This window comes from Oryctolagus cuniculus, chromosome 18 (assembly GCF_051225735.1).
Source record: "Oryctolagus cuniculus isolate XC-2025 breed Fujian yellow rabbit chromosome 18, ASM5122573v1, whole genome shotgun sequence".
Lineage (NCBI taxonomy): Eukaryota > Metazoa > Chordata > Mammalia > Lagomorpha > Leporidae > Oryctolagus > Oryctolagus cuniculus.
This window is the reverse complement of record NC_142884.1, coordinates 19996603-20012384: the sequence shown is the minus strand read 5'-3', so window position 1 is coordinate 20012384 and position 15782 is coordinate 19996603. Positions and strand designations below refer to the sequence as shown.

At 51.8% G+C, this 15782-nt stretch overlaps 1 long non-coding RNA gene across 1 annotated transcript in view; it reads right to left on the bottom strand.

Moving 5' to 3' along the window:
- Nucleotides 1–15782, bottom strand: part of LOC138846481 (uncharacterized) — a 174971-nt gene that overhangs the window by 14952 nt on the left and 144237 nt on the right. The window lies entirely within an intron of this gene.

Sequence of the window (15782 nt, the reverse complement as noted above, 5' to 3'; positions counted from 1 at the left end):
AGCACCAGCAGGTGGTATCGGGAGAGAGGCATCTCCCCAGACTGAGTTGTCCCGAGCCCTTCCAGCCCCTGAGGCTGCAGCCCTACAGGCCCACACGCCGGGTCACCAAGGGGCGGTGCTGCTCTGCCTAGACCCTCCAGAGAGCTCCCCCAGCCTCCGATGCAGGAGCACAGTGTGTTGGCTCCAACAAGACGAGGGTGTCCATGGAAACGCTAGCAGAAGCGAGCCCAAGACAGCTGCTTGTGCTCTTATCTGGAACCCGGTGAGCAGCAAGAGGAGTAACTTAATATCGGGTTATAACCATGAATAAAACCCCACATGTGAGTGCATCCTGATACAAACAGATAACTGCATAAGCAGACGGATGGAGAAGAGACAAATACTCCTGAGAGAGACCCTAAGTAGTCAATGGCTGACTCCTCTCCAGCAGGGGGAGCTACTGCCCCTCCCTGACAGATGTGGACAGTCCTCTGGTGATAACCCGTGGTCAGCCACAGCTGTCATGCACCTGGATGCCAGGTGACAAGAAGGGACCTGATTTCTTTGGTTTTCTTTCCAAACTCCCCAACCCTAGTCCAAACTCCAAAGAGAGCACAGTGTAGGGGACATTGGGTCATCCCTGGCCAGGCCTCCCCTAGAGTGGCAAGGTCAGAAAACCCAGGACAGGCTGAGAAAGCTCCCAGCCCCGAGGACAGGTGGACAACGGGCAGCTGGCACTCAGCTCTGGGTGCTTCTTTGCCTAAAGCAGTTGCCGGATGTGAATCCTGTTTGGCACAGGGTTCTCCCTGGGCTCGAAATAATTGTGTGTCTTTTCTGCTCTGATGCCCAGCAAACCGTATTCTGTCATTGTTGGTGATAGAGTGCCTCCAGCCAAAACAAAACAAAAGTGCTTAATCTTGAATTCACTTGGAAGGCAGAGTCACAGAGAGGCAGAGAGAGAGAGAGAGCGAGCGAGAGAGAGAGAGAGCAAGAATTTCAGTCCGTTGGTTCACTCCCCAAATGGCTGCAATGGCAGCTGGGCCTCCTCTGGGTCTCCCATTTGGGTGCAGGGGCCCAAGCACTTGGGTCATCTTCCACTGCTTTCCCAGGCCATTAGCAGAGAGCTGGATGGGAAGTGGAGCAGCCGGGACTGGAACTGGAGCCCACATGGGATACCGGCACAGCAGGCAGCAGCTTTACCCATTAAGCCACAACATGGACCCTAATTTTGACATATTGTGACATGTAAAACCTGCACTTTTAAAAATGTGAGGGGCTGGCTTGTGGCTCAGTGGGTTTAAAGCCCAGGCCTGTGGTGTTGGCATCCCATATGGATGCTGGCCAAGTCTGGCTGTTCTGCTTCCAATCCAGCTCCCTGCCATGGCCTGGGAAAGCAGTAGAAGATGGCCCAAGTCCTTGGGCCTCTGCACCTGCGTGGGGGACCCAGAAGAAGCTCTTGGCTTCTGGCTTCTAATCAGCACAGCTCCGGCCATTTTGGTCATTTGGGGAGTGAATCAGCAGATGGAAGACATTTCTCTCTCTCTCTTTCTCTATCTCTCTAACTCTGTCTTTCAAATAAATAAAATAAGTCTTTTTTTTTTAAAAAATTAATGTGAGGCAATATCTACACATTCACAAAAGACCTTCAAAAACGTAGTGGAAGCTGCATTTTATGAAAAAGTCATGTGACTTTCGAAATTTTTGCACTGAAATAAGCTTACTGTTTTTTTTTTTTTTTTAAGATTCGTTTATTTATTTGAAAGTCAGAATTACACACAGAGAGGAGAGGCAGAGAGAGAAAGAGAGACAGAGGTCTTCGATCTGCTGGTTCACTCCTCAACTGGCCCCCATAGCCACAGGTGTGCCGATCCGAAGCCAGGAGCCAGAGCTTCTTCCTGGTCTCCCACGCAGGTGCAGGGGCCCAAGGACTTGGGCTATCTTCTACTGCCTTCCCAGGCCATAGCAGAGAGCTGGATGGGAAGTGGAGCAGCTGGGACTCAAGCTGGCTCCCATATGGGATGCCAGCACTGCAGGAGGAGGCTTTAACTCACTACGCCAGAGCCACAGCACCAGCCCCAGCTTACTGTGTTTAAAAAGGAATTATTGGGGCCAGCGCAGTGGCCCAGTGGGTTAACGCCCTGGCCTTAGGGACCGGTGTCCCATATGGGCACCGGTTCTAGTCCCAGCTGCTCCTCTTATGATCTAGCTCTCTGCTATGGCCTGGGAAAGCAGTAGAAGATGGCCCAAGTCCTTGGGCCCCTGCACCCGTGTGGAAGGCACAGAAGAAGCTCCTGGTTCCTTGCTTCAGATCGGCTCAGTTCTGCCTGTTGCGGCCATCTGGGGAGTGAATCAGTGGATGGAAGACCTCTCTCTCTCTCTCTCTCACTGTCCACTCTGCCTGTCAAAGAAAAAAAAATAGAGTAATTATCCAGACTTACTTCCTATAATTAATTGACTTTGACACTTATTATCAGGACTTCTACCATGCACTGCTCATTCAAAATATTTGATTCTGATTAATTTTTAGAAGCCTATAGTATTTCTTTTTTGTTTGTTTTTTCATCTATAGTATTTTGAGCAGGAGAATCTTCAGAGCCCATGATCCAGAGAATTCTTTCTGTGACTATCACATATTGGTTTTTTTGTTTTCCTTTTTAAATATTTATTTATTTATTTATTTATTTATTTATTTATTTGAAAGGCGTAGTTACAGAGAGGCAGAGATAGAGAAAGAGAGAGAGAGAGAGAGTCTGCAAAATTACTCTTTTTTTTTCTTTGACAGGCAGAGTGGACAGTGAGAGTGAGAGAGAAAGAGAGAGAGAGAGATAAAGGTCTTCCTTTGCCGTTGGTTCACTCTCCAATGGCCACTGCGGCTGGCGCACCACGCTGATCCGATGGCAGGAGCCAGGTGCTTCTCCTGGTCTCCCGTGGGGTGCAGGGCCCAAGCACTTGGGCCATCCTCCACTGCACTCCCGGGCCACAGCAGAGAGCTGGCCTGGAAGAGGGGCAACTGGGACAGAATCCGGTGCCCCGACCAGGACTAGAACCCGGTGTGCCGGCACCGCTAGGTGGAGGATTAGCCTGGTGAGCCGCGGTGCCAGCCTGGATAATTGCTCTAGATAAAGACACTGTAGGGGCTGGCACTGTGGCGTATTGAGTAAACCCGCTGCCTGCAGTGCCGGCCTCCCATATGGGCACTGGTTCCAATCCAGCACCTCTCTTTTTTTTTTTTTAAAGATTTATTTATTTATTTGAAAGAGTTATATAGAAAGATAAGGAGAGAGAGAGAGAGAAAGAGAGAGAGGTCTTCCATCTGCTGGTTTACTCCCCAACTGGCCGCAACAGAGTGAGCTATTCCAATCCGAAGCTAGGAGATAGGAGCTTCCTCTGGGTTTCCCACATGGAAACATGCAGAGAGCTGGATTGGAAGTGGAGCAGCCGGGACTGGAACCAGCACCTCTGCTGTGGCCTGGGAAAGCAGAAGATGGCCCAAGCCCTTGAGAAACTGTACCGCATGGGAGACTGTGGGGAGCAACTCGGACTAGACTGTTACTGGAATTAAGACTTATTCTATGCATCTGCTCTCCCACAATATGGCGCTGAGAAGGGAGAAACAGCTTCTACGCAGCTGCCTCCAGTTCAACCAATAAACTGTAGGACCTGCTCCTGATTGGAGGAGAGCAGCGTACTCGGCGTGTGGGTAGCAGAGTTGGGATTGGCGGAAAAGGACTATGAAGGAGGAGAGAGACAACATGCACCAGGAACATCTATCTGAAGGAACACCTGTGCAGCCCCCGAGAGAGCCGGCCAGCGGTGTGCCGCTCCCCCGCGGAAGTGGGGAAGGTGGCAGGGGGAATTGCCCTTCCACAGAGGTGGAAGGGATGGTAGCCAACCTGGGAAGAACCAGCAGCAAACCCGGGGAGGGCCGAGCAGACAAAAGAACAGCGCAGGGTCCTGTGTTGTTCCTCCACAAAGAGGGGCAGCGACAGGAGACTGGTAAGAAGCTCTTGGCTCCTGGCTTCAGATTGGCACAGCTCTGGCTGTTGCGGCCAACTGGGGAGCGAACCAGCAGATGGAAGACCTCTCTCTCCCTGCCTCTGCTTCTTCTCTGTGTAACTCCGACTCTCAAATAAATAAATAAATCTTTTTTAAACAAGACATTGCAAATGTTAAAAATTAAAATTTAACCTGTTTTGTTAAAAACAACCTTTTAAAGATAAAAATAACGTGGTTTTTGTTCAATTATTCCAGACTATATTATCACATATAGGGGTAGTGCTAGAAAGAATAGGAAAAAACATGAGAGGACAGAGTAAATACCTGAGATAATAGAGAAATATCTGTTCAAGTGCTTTTCAGTGCAAGAGTAGCTGGTAGAATTAAAGACAGCGTGTGATGTTACAAATCAGTCAGAAACAAGAGTGTAACTCCTCATGCAAAAGGGAGAGCACTGAAAGTAGCCATGAAACGTAAGCCAAAACCTTAGAAGAGAGTGACTGAAATTAGAACACACCAACCACAACCACAAAAAATGGGTTAAATTTATTATAAAAATCTCAGAGTAAAATTTTTTTTTGACAGGCAGAGTGGAGAGAGAGAGAGAGAGAGAGAGAGAGAGAGTGAGATCTTCCTTTGCCGTTGGTTCACCCTCCAGTGACTGCTGCGGCTGGCGTACCACGCTGATCAGATGGCAGGAGCCAGGTAATTGTCCTGGTCTCCCATGGGGTGCAGGGCCCAAGCACCTGGGCCATCCTCCACTGCACTCCCTGGCCACAGCAGAGAGCTGGCCTGGCAGAGGGGCAACCGGGACAGAATCCGGTGCCCCGACAGGGACTAGAACCCAGTGTGCCGGCACTGCAAGGCGGAGGAATAGCCTAGTGAGCCAGGATGCCAGCCTGAACTCAGGTATTCTTATATAGGACCTGGCTGCAGCGGCTTTACCACTGCACCAAGGGCCTGCCCCCAATGTTTTTCTTAAGGTTTAGGTGTCTTCGCATCAGGAAAGGAGTGGCAAATCCAGACCCAAAATGCAAAGTCATCGTAATCAGTCATTGCTTTCTTTTTCCACTTAACGTGGCCAACTCTTCCCTGGGCTCTTCTGGGGGTTCCTACAGACCACAGAGCCTGAACCCCAGCTGCTCTGCTCCAAAGTGGCCCAGACACCCAATGGGGACGATATGGCAGCACCATACTACGTCTTCCTTTTTTCCACAACCTTGTTCTCTTTCTACCTTTTTATGTTGTAAAGTTTTAGAATTTTTATTTACATTTGTTTATTTGAAAGGCAGAGAGACAGAGATCTCCTGGCCACTGATCCATTCCCCAAATGTCTGCAACAGCCAGGGCTGGGCCAGGCTGAAGCCAGGAGCCCCAGACTCAATTTGGGTCTCCTGTGTGGGTGACAGGGATCCAAATATTTGGGCTGTCACTTACTCCCTCCCAGGGTCTAGGCCAGCAGGAAGCTGGAATTCAAAGTGGAGCCAGGACTCAAATCCAGGCACTCTGATAGGGGCTACCAGCATACCAAGCTGTGTCTTAACTGCTGCACCAAATGTCCAAAACAATGGTGCAAGGTCTTTTAAAAAACAAACAAAAAATCTGCCCATTAGCATCAGAGTTGGGGGAGGGGGGAGCAGGTTACAGGTACAGATTCTGAAACTCTGCAGTCTTAAGAGACTGGGTGGCTGCAGCCTCATTTTGAGTATCCATCCCAGTGCAACAGGAGAGAAACAGGACTCATTTAGAAAAATATCAAGCTCCTCACAACTGGACACGTGTCCATTTCTAGCTCCAAACCAATCAGGAGCGAGGAGTGTCAGATCCTCACCGGCAGTGACCCCTGCTGCCCTGGTAGGGACTCCTGAACGTTCAAGCATGCCCAAAATGGCCTCATGTGAACTTTCCGGGGTGATGGTATCAAGCACCATTGCTGTGGTGTGTCGTGTGCAAAAACAGTGAAAGCCAAATCAGCGGTGCCTGTGCAGATCACCTAGCTGGGTGCCAAATGCTGTCCTGTGCCCAGGGGTTTGAGCCAGATTGAAGTGCCGTGTGTACTGGGGGAACGGGCATGCCTTCCCACCCCCATGAAAGCACCTGTTCGGCTCCCATAGGACAGCAAGTTGATGGAAGCTCACCCTGCTGTGCTGTCCCTGTGTTGGAGCATGAGCGCCCCATAAACCCTTCTGGGCTGCATATTGGCCCCTTGTCAATTTCTATCTGCAAGTGAGCCAAAGACCCTGGGCTTGGTAAGGCCACTGTGATGTACAAATAGTTCCACTTTCTGGAAGCAGGTTTGTGACAATGTTTCAGGATCACCTTTTGCAGCATGAGTTAATCAAAGAAAAAAAGACAAAGGTTGTCCCTTGCATTCTTCATTAAAAAAATTTTATATATTTGAAATGCAAAATGAGAGAGAGAGAGAGAGCAGGAAGGAGGGAGGGAGGGAGGCAGGGAGGGAGAGAGAGAATCTTTCATCCACTGGTTCATTCCCCAAGTGCCCTCAGTAGCAGGGCCGAGTCGGGCTGAAAGCAGGAAATACAGCTGCATCTCCCACGTGGGTGGCAGGAACCCAGCACCTGGGCCTCCCCCTGCTGCTTCTCATGCACATCGCAGGAAACTGAATGCAAGTGCAGACGGACACCGCACGCAGGGGCTCCAGCCACCGCGCTGGCACATCGCCTGCCCGTGTTCTCCACCTCCTTTCAGGCCTGGGACCTTCCACGTCTCACCTGTCGACAGGCGTGTTGGCCTGCCAGGTATGTAGCCTGCTTCCTCGCCACCCCCCCCCCAGCACCAGGTGAACACCATGCTCCCCATCAGCAGCTTCCTGCCTGACTCGCAGGCGCACACCTGTCCTTTCCCAAGGTCCTCCTGGGGGACGTCAAGCACACACCTGTGGGGCCTGTAGAATCAAGCTTTTTTTTTTTCCTTGAATTTTTATTTTTTTTAAAGGTTTACTTGAAAGTCAGTTACCGAGAGAGTCGAGCTTATTTTTTAAAACTAGAGGCTTACCTGAACATCTTGCTCCCCCAAGCACAGAACCTAACAATTCCCTTGCTCTCTCTAATCTGGTCTTCTACTATTTTGTTGGTTGCCCCAATCAATTAACACATTTCCACATAGAGCTTAAGAAACCTTGTGCCCACCCCCACCCCCCATTGAAATATTAAGGAATTCAGCTGTAAAAGCTTCCTGGCCCAGGATTTGGGGGGGGGGTGTCGAGGTTTCTTTCATTTTTTAAAAAAATATTATTTATTTATTTGAGTGCTAGTTAGAGAGAGAGGGAAAGACAGAGAGAAAGGTCTTCCATCAGCTGGTTCACTCCCCAGATGGCCAGAGCTGGGCCAATCAGAAGCCAGGAGCTTCTTCTAGGTGCGGGGACAGAGCCTTCCAAGTGAGAACTCTGGTGGCTGCTTCAGTCACAGGAGCTGCAGACCCCGGCCCACTCAGAGGACGGGGTCGTGCACACTTCCGCTAAGACAAGCAAGCCCAGCACAGAGACCTGGGGAGCGCGGCCCGCTGGACGCTGGGGGTGGACAGCCCAGCAGGCCCCGCGCGCTCCCGGCGGGGAGGCCAGCCCAGGTCCCCAAGCCCCCGGGCGCCCCGCGGCCCAGGAAGCGAGCCGCGCCCAGCACCGCGAGACCCCACGCCCCTTCCCGCCGCACGGCGGCGCTGCGCAAGGCCGGCCGTTGTCCGGGGCCGTTGGGCGCCCACGTGGCTTCTGGACGCCTGGAGGCCGGCGCGGGGGCGGGCGCCATTACGAGAGGCCGGGGGCGCGGGGTGGAGCCGACGAGGAGCCCAGAGCGCGCCCGCGGCGGCGGCGTCGGGTGGGAAGACGAGGCGCGGCACTGGGGGGCGTGGCGGCCGGCCTGCAGGCGGGGGCGCGTCCAGGGCAGGAAGCTGGAGTCCCCGTGGAGCTGGTGGGCGCGGCCCCCGCAGAGGCCTGAGGCGTCCGGCGCGATGGCAGGGGCCGCCCCCGGGGCGGCGGCAGGGGCCGCGCGGCTCGCCACGCCCGCCACGCCCGCCACGCCCGCCGCCGGGCGCGTCGTCCAGGGCGAGCGGGCCAGAGGCGCGGCGAAGATGCTCCAGGTCCTGGTGCTGCAGGTGAGCGAGCGGCCCGCGCACGGACGGTCGGGCCCGGGTCGGTGCAGGCGGGAGGCTGGAGTGCGGGTGGGGGTCGCTTCAGAAGGGGGCGCGTGCGCTGTTCCGGACAACCCCGGAGGGCGGTTGCTGCGAGCTGTCCCGTACTAGGTGTGCGTTCCTGACTCGGGCACGTTGGCAGGTGTGTCGGTGCCCCGCACACCCCAGCCCACGTCTGCCCTAGGTTAGGGCCCTCGCGGGGAACCGTGGACCTGGCTCCCGCCCTTCCCCCGCCGCCCGCAGCCCTCAGGGCTCGGCTTCTGGGACCCCCCCGCCCCCCCCCCACGCCGCCCTCTCCTCACGCGGGTGTCCTGGTCCCCGGGGCGGGCATGGGCCGCCACCTGGGAGACTTGAGGTGCAGGGAGGGCTCCCGAGGAAGACTGAGGGGAGGCGCTGGAGGAGGGAGTTTACAAACCGGAGCCAGGGTGTGGGATGGGGAGGGGCGCCGCGAAGGAGGGGGATGGGTGGTGTCTGTGTTCTGTGGATTCACCCGACCAGAGCGTCACACACCCCCGAAGCCGCTGACTCCTTGCAAGGAGGCCTGGCTCTCAGACTTTTCAATTTGTTTTATTTACTTGACAGAGTTAGAGACAGTGAGAGACACAGACAGACAGAAAGGTCTTCCTTCCTTTGGTTCACCCCACAAATGGCCGCCACGGCCAGCGTGCTGCGCCGATCAGAAACCAGGAGCCAGGTGCTTCCTCCTGGTCTCCCATGCGGGTGCAGGGCCCAAGCACTTGGGCCATCCTCCACTGTACTCCCGGGCCACAGCAGAGAGCTAGACTAGAAGAAGAGCAACTGGGACTAGAACCCGGCACCCATATGGTTCGCTGGCGCCCCAGGCAGAGGATGAACCAAGTGAGCCATGGCGTCGGCCCCTGGCTCTCAGACTTTGAAGGGATTTCAGGTCTCCCTGGGAGGCTCCTCTGCACTAGTCAATGTTCTCCATCAGTCCTAAATATGTCAGTCCCAATTCCTTCCTGTGAAAGGGCTCTCACCCATCCTGCCACGTGCACGCCCGTGGGTGCAGGACTTGGGCAAGAAGTGCTGGGCTCGTGCCCTCCTGCTTGGGAACCCGTGTGTGTGTTGGGCCCTGGAACCTGCTTGTGTCTCCCCTCAGCTCTGCCCGGCCTCCACTTATGACTGCGACCTGGCTCACCCTTGGAGCAAATCTTCTGCCCCTTATAGGAGTATTTGCCCCAGTGAGGTCCAGGTTCCGGCTGTCCTGATCCAGATTGATGTGGCATTTCCATGGATACGGTGCCCCCTCCCACCCTGTGCCCATCAACAGGTGATGGGGTACCCTCAGGGTGGTGTGCATGTAGGATGGGAAATTATTTAGCTTTCACATTGTTTAGTTTTGAGGTGTCCTCTTACACGTGAGGATGTCATATGAAGTGAGGTGAGCCAAGCAGAAAGGCCCACGTGCTGTATGATTCTGTGGGCGAGTTGAATGGCAGCTGCCAGAGGTTGGGTTTGTGCGTACAGGGCAGAGATTCACTTTTGCAAGGTGAAGAATTCTGGAGATGGCTGGTGCTCGCTGTTGCACAACAGTGCCAGTCTACGTAATGCTACTGAACTGTACACTTAAAATTGCCCAAAAGGATGAATTTTATCTGGAGTTTGCCACGACTTTTTAAAAAGATTTACTTGATTCTGTCCCGGTTGCCCCTCTTCCAGGCCAGCCCTCTGCTGTGGCCAGGGAGTGCAGTGGAGGATGGCCCAGGTGCTTGGGCCCTGCACCCCAAGGGAGACCAGGAGAAGCACCTGGCTCCTGGCTCCTGCCATCGGATCAGCGCGGTGCGCCGGCCGCAGCGCGCTGGCCGCGGCAGCCATTGGAGGGTGAACCAACGGCAAAGGAAGACCTTTCTCTCTGTCTCTCTCTCTCACTGTCCACTCTGCCTGTCAAAAAAATAAAATAAATAAATAAATAAATAAATAAAAAATAAATAAATAAAAATAAAAAGATTTACTTATTTGAATAACAGAATGACAGAGACCAACAGAGAGGGAGATCTTCCATCCACTGGTCCATTCCTCAAATGGCCGCAACAGCCAGATCTGGCAGAGTCTGAAGCCAGGAACCAGGAACTCCATCCGGGCCTATCATGTGGGTGGCAGGGGTCCAAGCACTGGGACCCCGAGGCACATTCCCAGGGAGCTGGATCAGAAGTGGAACAGGCGGGACTCGAACTGGTTCTTGGTGGTCATGAGACAGGAACCCGGCAGAGAAGAGAAGCAGCGACCCGGAAGACAGCGGCCTCCCTGAGTGACGCAGACAGAGGCGAGAGCTGTACCTGGAGAGCCGCATCACCAGGAGCCCTGTAGCAGGGCAGCTGTGCTGTTCCTGAAGAGTCCGGCCTGCAGGAGACTCTGCCACATCTGGCGGGGCCGAGACCTCTCCTGGCTAAGGAGGGCCGAGAAGAGCTGTTGGCTGCCAGGAACGTGAGGAGGGCTCGCACGCCCCAGCTGGTTAGGTGCCGCGTGTGATGTCTGCATCGCACCTCAGGGTGCCTGTTCAGATCTGACCGCTCAGCTTCTGGTCCAGCTTCCCGTGTGCTCACATGGGAAGGCAGCGTATGATGGCCCAAGGACTTTGACCCCTGCCCCTGTGTAGGAGGTCAGAGTGGAGTTCCTTCCCTCCTCCCAGACTTGGCTGTTGTGGGCATTTGGGGAGTGAACCAGCAGATGGAAGAGCTCTCTCCCATCCCCCACCTTGCTCTTGCTGTCCATCTCTCTCTGTCACTCTGCTTTTCAAATACATAAGTACACACAGCATATATGAGGAAAGCAGCCCGGGCCACACACTTCTGTGTTTGAAATCTGGGAGGCCGTAGCACCCTGATGGCTGGGCACGTGGCCTTGGAGCAGTGGCAGAAAGCAGTAGTCCTCGGCCTTCCCTGGGAAGCTCCTGGAGGAACTGGCAACTAGAACTGTGTGTGTTGCTGTCTGGAAAAACTGGGCCCGGCTTGCATTTTACAGGTTTTAGAAGCAGATTTTTTTATTAAATGAAACATTCTAGCAGCCTCAACATTTAACATTAAAAAATTTATTTATGTATTTTCATTGGGAAAACAGGTCAGCAGAGTTCTTCCATCTGCTGGTTTACTCCAGAATGCCCACAGCAGCCAGAGCTGGGCCAGGCCAAAGCTGGGAGCCTAGAGCTCAGTCCTGGTCTCCCACATGGGTGATAGCGGCACAGTGCTCGAGCCATCATCTGCTGCCTGACCAGTAGGCACGTTGGCAGGAAGCTGGATTGGTGGTTGTGTGGCCTTGATGTGAACCAGGTACTCTGAGTATCCCAAGCCGTGACCTGACTGCTGCCCCAAACGCCCACCCCTAAGAATGCTTTGTAAACGTCTTTCCTAAATTACTCTTTGGAAAATTTCCAAACACAAAAACAGCATCATGAATGCCTGTGTGTACTACACCCACACTAACTGGTTGGTAACGCTTTGCTGCGTTTGCACTTCAGAAATGTGTGTATGTAAAAATTACTTTTTCTTTTTTGGTTGAGCCATTTGAGAATGAGTCTAGAACTCAGAGCACTTAAGTGATTTTTCTAGGAACAAAGCCTTCCTCTTATAGAACTATAATGTAATCATCACACTTGAGAAATTTAATGTTGGTGCAAGTCTGTTACCTGATACACAGTCTGTACTCCCTTTGTCCTGATAAGGTCTACTGTAGCTTGTTTTCTCTGATAAAGAACCCAGAACTACACACTGCATTTAATTGTCATGGCCTTGTAGAGTTCATTCAGGCAGTACATTGGTCTATCTTTGATGATACTGAAATTTCTGAAGAATAAGGGCAGTCACTTTGCAAAGTATTCCTCAATAATTATAACTATATTAATATATTTAGGTTAGACACTTTTAGTAAAAATGCTACATAAGTTATGCCACGTCAGAGGACAAGATGTTTTAAAAAAAAAAAATTGATGCTGGGGCCAGCATTGTGGTATAGCAAGGTAAGCTACCACCTGTGATGTCAGGACCCCATATGGGCACCTGTTCAAATCTCATCTGCTCCACTTAAGATCTAGCTCCCTGCTAATGTGCCTGGGAAAGCAACAGAAGATGACACAAGTGCTTGGGCCTCTGCCACCCATGTGGGAGACCCAGATGAAGCTCTTGGCTTCAGCCTGGGCCAGCCCTGGTCATTGCAACCATTTGGGGAGTGAGTGAATTGGTGGGTGGAAGATCTCTCTCTGCCCCCCTCTCTGCCTCCCTCCCTCTCTAACTCTGCGTTTGAAATAAATAAGTAAATCTTTTTTAAAAATTCAGATTAATTTAAAAATTTTAACTTTTTATTAGAAAATGCATTGGAGATGCAGAAAAGTGTGGAAAATAGTATCAATATTGGGACACCCACCAAACTCTTATTTATTTGAAAGGTAGAGACACAAGGAGAGACAGAGCTCTCCCATCCCTTTGTTCACACCCCAGATGCCCACAGTAGCCAAGGCGGGGCCAGGCCAAAGCTTGGAGCTGGGAACTCACCCTGAGTCCCCCACACTGAGGACAGGGACCCAGTCACTCAAGCCATGGTCAAGAGGCCTCCTAGAGTGTGCACTGATTAGCAGCAAGCTGGAATCGGCATCAGAACGTGCACGGAAACCTAAGCACTCCCATGTGGAACGCAGACCCTGCCTGAGGATTCACTGCTATGACAAAAGCCCACCCCTATTTTTTAATTGATGTATAATTTATTTACAGAAAAATTCATTCCTTTTTGTGTAGACTTCTGTATTTTGAAAAATGCATAGCATCGTGAAATCACCCCAACAGTCAAAATGCAGAAGCATTTCCTCACTTCCCCATATTCCCATGATGAAGCTCCTTTGTAGCTGTATCTTTCTCTACCTGTAATGCTTTATAAAGAAGATTGTTTTCTGCTGCTATTAGTTTTTCTTTTCTAGAATGTCACAGAAATGGGTGCCTGCAGAATCCCAGAGCAGCAGTGGCCTTTCACTGTGGCTTCTTCAAAGACGACACATTGGATACTGCTTTGTGTTGCTGCATAGGGTCAGTGGCAGAGTAGTATTCCATTGTGTGCACACACAGCAGTTTATACTCACAGGCCACTTGAGTTGTTTCAGTTTAGGGAGATGATGAACAACATTGCTATAATCTTTGCCTACAGGTAGTTGTATGGACTCGAGTTCATTTCATTTGGGAGAATAACTAGGATGGAATTGCTTGTGTTTTAACTTTATGAGAAACTGATGGACTGTGTTCCAGCATAACTGCCTTTTTGCATTTCTGTCAAAAATGTCTGAGTTCCCTTTTTCTCTCTCTCACTGTCTGACTTTGCCTGTCTAATAAAAGGGGGGGGGGCGCAGCACCGTGGCTCACTTGGTTAATCCTGCACCTGCAGTGCCGGCATCCCATGTGGGCTCTGGGTTCTACTCCCAGTTGCTCCTCTTGCAGTCCAGCTCTCTGCTGTGGCCCGGGAAGGCAGTGGAGGATGGCCCAAGTGCTTGGGCCCTGCACCCGCATGGGAGACCAGGAGAAGCACCTGGCTCCTGGCTTCGGATCGGCGCAATGCGCCGGCCATAGCAGCCATCTGGGTTGTGAACCAACGAAAGGAAGACCTTTCTCTCTGTTTCTCTCACTAACTCTATCTAATAATAAAAAAAAAGTATGAGTTCTATTTGCTCTTCATCCCTGTATACAGTTAGTATTGTAAGGTTTTTTGTTTGTTTGTTTTTTAAAGATTGATGATTTTGACAGAGTTAGAGATCTTCCATCTGCTGGTTCACTCTTGAATTGGCCACAAAGGTGGGAGCTGGGCCAGGCCAAAGCCAGGAGCCCCGACTCCATCTGGGTCTCCTTTATGGGTGCAGGGGCTCAAGCGCTTGGGCCATCCTCCACTGCTGTCCCAGGCACATTACATTACAGGGAGGTGGATTGGAAGTAGAGCAGCTGTGACTGGAACCCACGCCCTTTCTCCAGCGCCAGCCTCACCTGATGGCTGTAGACTCACAGCTGAGACTTGGACTTGAGGTCGGATAGTGAGTCCTCCAGTTGTGTTCTTCTTTCTCATGATTATTTAGGCTGTTCTAATTCCTTTGTCTTTTTTTTAAATAAAAGATTTATTTTTATTTATTTGAAAGTGAGAGTTACAGAGAGAGGTAGAGCCAGAGAGAGAGGTCTTCCCTCTGCTGGTTCACTCCCCAAATGACTGCAACACCTAGAGCTTATCTGATCTGAAGCCAGGAGCTTCTTCCAGGTCTCCCACGCAGGTGCTGGGCCCCAAGGACTTGGGCCATCTTCTGCTGCTTTCCCAGGCCATAGCAGAGAGCTGGATCGGAAGTGGAGCAGCCAGGACTCCAACCGACGCCTATATTTTTTGCCGCCGCTGCAGGCTGTGGCTTTAACCCGCTGCACCACAGCACCAGCCCCTAATTCCTTTGTCTTTCCAAGGAGGATCTCATTATTAGCATGCTGATTTGTAACCACCCCTTCCCTGCAAAAATCCATCATTAAACCTGCTGGAATTGTGTTGTATTTCTAGATCACTTCAGGGGAAAACAGCCGTTTCTTAATTATGGCCCCCACAGGTGCTAGGGGGCATCCCACCCCCAGCATTGCGCAGCATCGCATGAACGGCCTCCATTACTGTCAGCCACCCCTCAAGGCGCATAGTCCATGGTGCTGAGGGTCCAGTCGGGCCCTCCGCTGAGGTGGATGGACAACCCCTGCCCCAAGGGTGACCTTTTTCGTTTGATCAGTAATTTTTTTATGATCTTGTCCTCATCACCTATTTGTATACAAAAGTTGCTTAAAATTTTAAAACCAATCTAAAGAGACAAAAACTAAAGGATCGCTGCATTTATTTAACTGGGCAGCTGTTCCCTCAAGCTTCGGCCCTGCGTAAGTCAGTCCACTTCCAGAGTTTCTCTGCAGCCACCGGCCCTGCTGGTCTCTTTAGGGCTGACCCTCCTGTGTCAGAGGCTCAGCTTGTACGGTATTGCTGGATTTGAGCTGCACTCCAGTGTCAGCCCACCTGCCTGTCTGTGTTGTGGTGGGTCCAGGGAGCTATCTTGAGGACTTTGACTGTAGTAGGGGTGGATGGAACAAGGGTCTGTTTATTTCTAAGAGTTTGTTTTATCTGTTTGAAGGCTTTTTTATTTGATTTAAAGATTTTATTTATTTGAGAGGTACAGTTAGGCAGTGAGAGGGAAAGACAGAGATAAAGGTATTCCTTCCGTTGTTTCACTCCCCAATTTGCCACAATGGCCAGAGCTACGCCGATCTGAAGCCAGGAGCCATGAGCTTCTTCCTGGTCTCCCACGCAGGTGCAGGGGCCCAAGGGCTTGGGCCATCTTCTATTGCTTTCCCAGGCCATAGCAGAGAGCTGGATCGGAAGTGGAGCAGCTGGGACTCGAACCAGCGCCCATCTGGGATGCCAGCACTTCAGGCCAGGGTGTTAACCCGCTGCACCATAGCGCCAGCCCCGAGAAGGCTTTTTTACAATAGAGGACTTTTCCCCACTTTGTGGCTTTCTAAGTCTGGAATTTGCAGGTCTAACAAGCAAATTAGATACAACAGGATCTAAAACAAAAAGATTGAATCGTTATTAGAGTACCTAGGAAATGTGTTCTCTAAACCAGGAGCAGGTTTTCTCACAGAGAGAGGCATGTAGGCCTGGCCAGG